We start from the raw sequence: 8,293 nt of genomic DNA on the forward strand, positions 1-8,293 counted from the left end.
AGCCTGTTGGGAGAAGTCTGAAGTCCACTATTGTCTTAGTTCCCTTGGGCTGCTATAACCAAATATTGTGGGCTGGGTGGCTTGTAAACAACAGAAATTTATTTCTCACCGTTCTGGAGGCTGGGAAGTCCAAGATCAAGGCGCCTGCAGATTTGGCATCTGGTGAGGGCTTTCTTCCCGGTGTATTGATAGCACCTTCCTGGGTCTCTTTTATGAAGGCACTAATGCCACTCATGAGGCTCTACCTTGGTGACCTAATCACCTCCCAGAGGCCTCACCTCCTAATACCATCAGTGTGGGGATAAGGATTTCAACATATGAGTTTGGGGCAGTTACAAACATTCAGACCACAGCAGCCACACACATCTTTCCCATCTGCTGATGGGGAAGTGTGTGACAGTTCCTAGTCAACGTCCATTCTCCCCTACAAAATCCTTGCATCATCAGAGCTGGCAAGGTACCTGCTATAAAGCATGTCTTTGCCAGGACTCCTTCATACCAGGTGTGGCATGGGACTAAGTTTTAGGAGATTAGACATGGAAGTTTGTTGGGAAGGACTTCTGGAGGAGGCTTCTTAGAAGGGGGGACAGACTGATGAGAAAAGCTCTTTTGCCCAATCACCTTGCCTTCTCCTTGGAATGCAGATGAAATGGCTGGAAGTCCAGTAGGCAACCTGGGCCATCATGTTACCTTAAAAAGTGATGCTCCACACTGAGATGGGAGGGCCAAAGGTGGAAGGCACCTGATGTCCAGGTAAGGCCTGCCACGCTAGCCTGGCTCTGTCTACCCCCTGAAAAAGAAACTGCCCTGTTTGTGTAAATACACTATTCATTGAGTTTTCACTTAACTATGGTCAAATCGGGTCCTAACTGATATGCAAGCCCATGCAATAATCATCATTTTGGAGATGTGAATGTGAGTCGATCTGCCGCTGTCACTGACCAAATGGCAGTGGGGCTCTAACACCTCCCACCTGCTGCCTGCTCTAGACAGCTCGACTCCATCCTCTCCTCCTCATTCACAGTTGAGAAGACACTGAGCTAAATGGGTGTCTAGCTTCTGGGTTTTTTTTGTTCTTTTTTGTTTTGTTTTTACCAGGAGGCCTGAGGGCAGCTCTGTCAGCCCCAGCAGTGGAGGCAACAAAAAAATGGCTTGGGAATTGGAGCCAGATATAAAAGCTGCAGACACTGGGGCCCAACAGTCAGAGGGGTGGCAAACAATAGATGAAATGCATCAGGGAAGAGCAGAGACCCTGGAAGGAAAACACGCTTCAAACACCAAGAGGTGGGAGAGTGTTACTATGGCAATGCAGGGCTTGGGGCTGGGGCAGCAGAGGGGCTGCTGAGAGCCAGTGATGAAAACAAAACACAAAGGGAGGAGATGCCCAATCCAGAGCTCTGCTGGAGCAGAGTGAGCACCAACTCTCTCTCCTCATCCCCGGCTCGCCGGCCACTCCAGCCCCTCCGACTTCCAAAGATAGGATGCAACTCTCAAAGCCACGGCAGAGCACAGAACAGCCCTGACCTAGCCTTCCCAGCCATTTCAGCAAGTACAGCCCTGGCTTTCATTTGTCTGGGAAGGAAAATCATGCTCTCCTATGTGCCTGCCTCTGGGACTCAGCTTCTTCTGAGCCCACCATTTGGAATCATGTTTCCCTCCTCTGCTCTAGCATTGAGAAGAGGAATTACCTTCTTCCTTCCTTCCTTCCTTCTTTTTAACTTCTTTTTTTATTATTATTATGTTTTAATTTTGAGACAAGGTCTCATTATGTTGCCCAGGCCGTCCTTGAACTCCTGGGTTCAAGCAATCCTCCCGCTTTGGCCTCCCAAGTAGCTAAGATTAACAGGCGCATGCCCAGCTCCCTTTCTTCCTTGTTATCTTTCCATTTTTATTTTGTGCTGGAGCCCCAAATTACAGAAGATTATGTGACAGCAGTGAGAACGTATCACATCAAACTCAGATATGCAGGAAAAGAACTGGCACTCTTAATTTTCTCTAACTGCTTTGAATTTGCTCTGACACCCACATTCCTGTTCAGGATTGGGATTGCTGAGGGGCAAAGATAGAGAGAAGAGGACATAAATCCACCAAATAAAGGAAGCTCAGCCTGGTGTTGTTTTAAGCCATCTTTCTTAGGGTAACCCCATTTCTTTGAGGTAAATACTCCACCTTTAGAGTTTCCTCCTCTCACTGGCCCAGTGACATCTGGGAGTCGGTTGGGGTCAGTGGATGCATCTGCAGGGTGCTGAGGACCTCTGGGCCCACAGGCCAGCCGTGTGTGTCCTGGGCCCTCCAGGCCTCCTCAGGAGCCTTCCTTGGGCTCTACCACCAGACACTCCATTGATACCTGCTACTCAGGTCTCCCGTGGGGAGGTGGTGGTCAACCCCTCACAGAATCTGCACCTGGTGGGCCCTTCTTGCTGAGCTAGCCCCATTTCTGCTACCTCTAAATATCAACTGTATAGTCTAGCTAGCCCTGGCTTAGGCTGTCACCCCACAATCTCTGCTATGGGCTCCCCCATGCCTTGCCATGGCAGCTCTTGGGCAGGCCCCTCAGCTTGCACTGCCTTAACACATGAACAATTTCTTTGCTGCCAAGACTGCCCCATGCTGCCGTAGGGCACATTCTCTGAAACGGAGTCTTCCCAGCATCCCATAGAAAGGACAGAGGAAGAAGCCCTCTTCCTGTTGCTTCCCCTTTGGGCCTGTCTAGGATAGCTCCCTTAAACCTTGCATTAGTTTATTTTGCACTGCTACAGAGGAATACCTGAGACTGAGTCATTTATAAAGAAAAGAGGTTTATTTGGTTTCTGATTCTGTAGGCTATACAAGAAGCATGGTGCTGGCATCTGCTTCTGGGGAGAGCTTCAAGGAGCTTCCAATCATGACAGAAGAGGAAGGGGAGTCGGCATCACATGGCGAGAGAGAAGGAAAAAGAGGAGGACATGCCAAGCTCTTTTTAACAACCAGGTCTTGTGTGAACTGACAGAGCAAGAACTCACTAATTACTGCAGGGACAGCACCAAGCCATTTATCCAGGGATCTGCCCCATGACCCAAACACCTCCCTCTGGGCTCCATCCTCAACATTGAGGATCACGTTTTGACATGAGATTTGGAGGGGACAAATATCCAAACTATACCATACCATAGGCTCCCTTGGCTGCTTACCTCAATAAAAACAGTCAGGATCCTCACACTTGACTGATTACTAACCCTTCTTTCCAAACCAAAAGGACTTCCCCTTCCCCTTACTCTCTGGTGGGACTGGGGATTTACTCTCCATCATCGCTTCCTTCTTCTCCACCTTAGGGACCTCAGTGGTGCAAGTGGTATCAACCCCCTCATTCCTTAGAGAATTCCTTGTAGTTTAGTCTAGATGGTGGAATGAGTGTGGTGAAGGAAACTGTGTATACATCACAAAGCATTTTGGAAATATTGTACTCTATACAATTATTAATAGTTTTCTTTGAAATAATATTGAATTGCAATTACAACACATAGAAGTAAAAGGGTTTATTAATTAGAAATCTTGTCACCAATATTATTAATCATTTGAATACTTTTATAAATGAGACAGGTCCATAAACAATTTCTTTGTAGGTATATTTATATATCTAAACATTTTTTATAAGACACCAAAATCCTGTCTGCCTAAATGAGAAGACTGGGCATATCAGTCAGGAAATCATTTTCTTATAACAGAAACAATTAAAGGGGCTTCAAAAACAGGTGTTGATTGTTCTCACACATCATGGAGTCTGTGTCTAGACAGTCCAGAGTTGGAGAGCTGCTCAACAATGCTGTTGGGAACCAAAAGTCATTCCTGCCTCACCATTTCCAGCACAATGGCATTCAGCCTGAACATTTGTTGCCTTCCAGTACAAAATGGCTGCTTCACCTCCAGATCTCACTTCCGTGTTTCCGACAGAAAGATGAAAGAAGAAGAGAAAAAAAAGGAAAGGACATCTGAGTCAGGGAAGCAAAATGTTCCCAGAAACCTCAACTTGTGTGCTATTGGATGGAACCGTACTGCATGGTTCCTCCTAAGTACAAGAGATTCTGAGGAAACCAGTATTTTCAGCTAGTCACATTGGTACCCTGAACATAACTAGGCTTCTGTAGTTTCATAAAGTGGGCGGGGCAGAATGGGAATGGCTATTGGGTAGAATGCTAACATTATGTACCAATCTGGGGGATTAGGACAAGATAATTCATCTGAGCCTCAGTGTCTTCAGTTATAAAATAAGTGTGGATTAGATATAAAAATTCTAAAATTCTTTATCCAAGAGTCCTAATAGTAGACAATAAGCCAACTCCTTTCCTTATTCTAAGATAAAAACAACAGAGCCCCACAAAATTTCACTAAAGTCTCATATTTAATCTTGAAAACTCATTCATTTTCCATTCTAGGTCATAGTATGTTTTGGTTTCATGTAAAAAAAAATGTATATTTTAATCTGCAAGTTAAAATTGCAACATTTGTCATGTAACTTTGCATGCACACCCTCCTCAGAGCACGTGCACTTCAATCTGAGAAACTCTTAAATTCTTAAAGCAATGCTAGGGCACGACAGGATTTTCCAATCTCCATGCAGAAGAACTTGCCTTGAGGTCACTTGGGAGATCAGCGGGAGATGGGAGAGGACCATTGGCTGGTCCTGCTGTGGGCTAGAAAAGGACTTCCTTTTCAAAAATAAACCAGTTGGTGTCTATGGACGTGCCAGATACACTGCAGCTGTCTCCTGCATCGTAGAACTCAGATTTCTGCCTTATAACCACTCATCATTTTAGCGATTGCTCTGGAGGCTGGGGACTTCATGATTTAACATTGCAAACACTGGTGGCCCTGTTCACAGGATGATGTAGGAGAGCCCAGGGTCACAAGTTCCTTCCCAAGCTCCACAGGCAATACCTGAGAAAGAGACTTGCTCCGTGTCCTTGACCAGTGTCAGATAAGCCTGAAGCAGCAGCTCCTCCTTGGCTCACTGTCCTTAGTTCCTTCGTTTTTCTCCATGTATCTAGGAAGAAGACTGCTGGCAAGCAGGGGCTCAGAGCCATCTCAGAACAGAGGAGTGCCCCTCCCTACTGCGTTCCTCCCTTACCTGATGGCACATCAGGCAGAGCTCACAGGGCATGGCTACACCAAACCTTATCTCTAGGATCAGGAACCATCTCTCTTCAAGGCTAAGAATTTTCAGAATCCTCCTTTTGTGTGCTAATGATGATAAGAAACTTTTGATTTGGAGAAGTGTTGATAGATGCACATGCCCCAAGCATGTTGAAACGTGTTCTGTCATCTGCCCTTCTCTGCAGATGACAGAAAAGGGCAGTGGGGTGGTGGGGTGAGACATAGCTCACGGAGAGATACAGCATCAGTAGGACTTCCCATGCAGATTCGCAATGCATTTGTGCATGTTAAGGCTCTGAGAAGTCCTGTAGCAAGGAGATGACATTTAACTCCATGAAGTCCAGAATTTCCTAAAAGCATGTGAATGCAGAACTCTTTTTTCCTTTTGTTCACTTTTTAATTTTTTTTTTTTTTTTTTTTTTTGAGACAGAGTCTCACTCTGTTGCCCTGGCTGGAGTGCAGTGGCACAATCTTGGCTTACTGCAAGCTCCGCCTCCCAGATTCACTGTATTCTCCACCTCAGCCTCCCGAGTAGCTGGCACTATAGGCACCCACCACCACAACCCGCTAATTTTTTGTATTTTTAGTAGAGACAGGGTTTCACTGTGTTAGCCAGGATGGTCTCGATCTCCTGACCTCGTGCTCTGCCTTCCTCGACCTCCCAAAGTGCTGGGATTACAGGCGTGAGCCATCGCACCTGGGCCACTTTAAAAATTTTTTTAATAAATTTAGAGGATACAAGTGCAGATTTCTTACATGCACATATTGTGTAGTGGTGAAGTCTGGCCTTTTAGTGCACACATCACCCAAATAGTGTATGTTGTACCCAATAGGTAATTTTTCAACCCTCACCTCCTTCCACCCTCCCAACTTTCATGGTCTCATGTCTACTATTCCACTCTCTGTGCCCACACATGCTCATCGTTTAGCTCTACTCATAAGTGAGCACATACAATATTTGACTTTCTGAGTTATTTCACTTAAGATAATGTCCTTCAGTTCCATCCATGTCACTGAAAAAAATACATGATTTCCTATTTTATTGGCTGAGTAGTATTCCACATTGTATATGTACTACATTTTATTACCCAGTTCTCCATTGATGGACACTTAGATTGATTCCGTATCTTTGCTATTGTGAATAGTGCTATGATAAACATACGAGTGCAGGTGTCCTTTGGATGTCATGATTTTTTTCCCTCTGGGGAGATACCCAGTAGTGAAATTTCTAGATCTAATGGTAGTTATGGTTTTCAGTCCTTTGAGAAATCTCCATACTGTTTTGCATGAAGGTCGTATTAATTTGCATTCCCACTAACAACATTATAAGCCTTCCCTTTTCTCCACATCCTCACCAACATCTGTTGTTTTTTAGACTTTTTAATAATAGCCATTCTAACTAATGTAAGATGGTATTTCACTGTGGTTTTAATTTGCATTTCTCTGAGGATTAGTGATGTTGAGCATTTTTTCATGTTTCTTGGCCGCTTGAATGTCTTCTTTGGAAAAAGTCTCAGAATTCTTCTTTGCATTTGCTCACCTGTTAACCACAGAAGGAATGGGTTTCACCTGGTCATTTTAGGAGAACAACACTTTGGGAGCTAGAACAGCAACCGGCTAGATGTTAGTGGACATTAAACCATAGTGTACACATTATGTGCGTTTCCACAAAGCCTAGCCTTCTCTACAATTTAAGAAATGATATTCTGCTCACTTTTTTCTTGGATGGATTAGCTATCTCTCATTTTTCCCCATCTGTAAAGTGAGGACAGCAATACTTACCTTATAAGAACATGTGAAAATTACCTGTATTTTAAGAAGAAAATGCTGGTAATTAATCAAAAGGCCATGTAGCACCTTGGTAGGGACGGGTCTTATTCCACTTAATTCTATATTCTGGCTTGGGCTTCCATTGAAATGTAGAATGTTAAAACCTGTAAAGATTTGATCTTAAGTTACGTAAATTATGTAACTATGGAAATTAAATGTGTGATGAGAGTAAAGGGGAAGAAAAAGGAAACTAAAAGAATTGAAATTTAAAAAGAAGTCATCAAGCAGAGGATGGAAGGGAGAGCTGGAACAATCCTGGTCAAAGGCTTCGGCCAATGTGGATGCTCTGCTTCCACACTGTATAGGGTGTGTGTACCACGCTGTACGGTGGACAGCTAGATATCCACTATATTGCCCATTTGCTCCTGCCCTACAATTCAAGTTAAATGTGCATGCGTTGTAATGCCTTTGAAGAGAGAGAGAGAGACTGAAGTTAATGCTGGATGCTACTCCTATTATCTCAGTAAACGTTTCCCCCCACAAAAATCCAGGTTCATCAAATTGGATGAAGGATATTGTAAAGGCACTCACAAGTGCCTGGCAGTGGGTTATTAACAAATGCATCATGCATCTGAATCTGGGGTGGGGAGAAGCAGGAAGCCATCAGGAGGTACAAGCGCATGGAGAATGCGAAGGCAGACAGAGGAGAGAAGGGCCTGCTGGGGGGCACTGCTCACAGGAACCCCATTCTTCCTTTTCCTGATTTGAGGGGAAGAAAATAATAAGAAGCTCTATCTCACTGAATTTATGATAGCCATATTTACCTTTGAGCCTTTTAAAATCCTTTTAAAAGAAAAAGGTCAGGGATAAATATTAATAAGCAAGAAAAAAAAGGAGATAGAATGAAAAGGGCACAGGCAGGGCACAGTGGCTCACACCTGTAATCCCAGCACTTTGGGAGGCCAAGGTAGGAGGATTGTTTGAGCTCAGGAGTTTGAGACCAGCCTGGACAACAGATCGAGACCCCATCTCTACAAAAAAAAAAAAAAAAGAGAGAGAGAGAGAAAATAAATCAAAAGAAAAGGGCACAGGATACCAAGTCAAATGATCTGTGTTCAAGTTCAAATCCTGATAGCTAAATCTTTACGTGCCTTGGATCACCGAGCTTCTCAGAGCTTTGATTTTCTCATCTATAAAATGAGGGTAATGACATGTCTCTCACAGCCTCATGAGTAGCCCTAGAGATCACACACACATGCAAACTTAGCATCCCCGCTCTAGGCTCTAAGTGGGGTCAGAGAGCTTTTGTCATCTTAACCTCCTGTGGCTACTTCTCGGCCAGATTGATGTGACAAACTTAAAATGAAATTTAAAACATGATGATCTACCAGGA

Source organism: Colobus angolensis, unplaced genomic scaffold (genome assembly GCF_000951035.1).
Source record: "Colobus angolensis palliatus isolate OR3802 unplaced genomic scaffold, Cang.pa_1.0 Scaffold126, whole genome shotgun sequence".
NCBI classification, from domain to species: Eukaryota; Metazoa; Chordata; class Mammalia; order Primates; family Cercopithecidae; genus Colobus; species Colobus angolensis.